Genomic DNA, 903 nt, shown 5'->3' with positions numbered 1-903 from the left:
TCCCCTACCCTGCATAATTGTGGATGAAACTTATACAGCTGGTCTAGGGGAAGTCGAATTACGAGTCTTTTTTTTTAAAGGTAATATTTAAAAAACTTAAATCATTCAAGAATTTGTACAGTTATAGAAATTAAAAAAATAAAATATTCAAAAATTGACTAGGAAGATTTGAAGTAGAGTACAATATTATAGTTTTAATATAGTTGGCTACATAAAATATCATCTAATTAGCTGCACTATTTGCTTTCTTGTAAATATGCCGTGCTTGAGCAAAGTGTGCATCATGCACCAATAATTATGTAAAATAGGATGAGATCTAGCATCAGCACATAGTGGATTTAAGAGACATCTAATAACTATTGAGGAGTTTTTTTGGATAAATGTGTGAAGCCCTTAATATCTATGTTTGGTCCATGTATCTTGCATGCAATACCGGCTGGAGTCCACTCAGGCTTGAATTGCAGAATTGGTCACTTTTTAGCAAAAAGTGTAGGATAGCTTTTCCTCGGTTGAAGGTAGAATTTATTCTGGTTGCTATTGCAGCCATAAAAAATACCCATAAGGGTTCGTGTTGAGATCTGTGCAGTTGATCTAAGGAAAAAAATTGGAGTGCTTTGAGAGCTGTACGAGATGCGATCCGGTTGACGTGGGAAAAAAAAGAAAAAGATCGATTCTTTCGCGCGGAAGATACGACCCGAACCCAGAGGCCTATACTTCATTTGCCGCGTGGCTTACGTGAAGGCTGCCAACTCGAATTCCTAGCGGAACGACGGGATCCATGGGTCCACAAGACATGACCAAATTTGCGCCTGAGCAACAAGATATCGAGGACATTCGACCGTGGTCCAAGCTCTTTAAAAAAACCAATCGAAAGCGTGCCCAGACCCAATTTAGCGGGGCGCA

This window comes from Phoenix dactylifera, unplaced genomic scaffold (genome assembly GCF_009389715.1).
Source record: "Phoenix dactylifera cultivar Barhee BC4 unplaced genomic scaffold, palm_55x_up_171113_PBpolish2nd_filt_p 000480F, whole genome shotgun sequence".
Classification (NCBI taxonomy): domain Eukaryota; kingdom Viridiplantae; phylum Streptophyta; class Magnoliopsida; order Arecales; family Arecaceae; genus Phoenix; species Phoenix dactylifera.
This window is presented reverse-complemented; position numbering follows the sequence as displayed.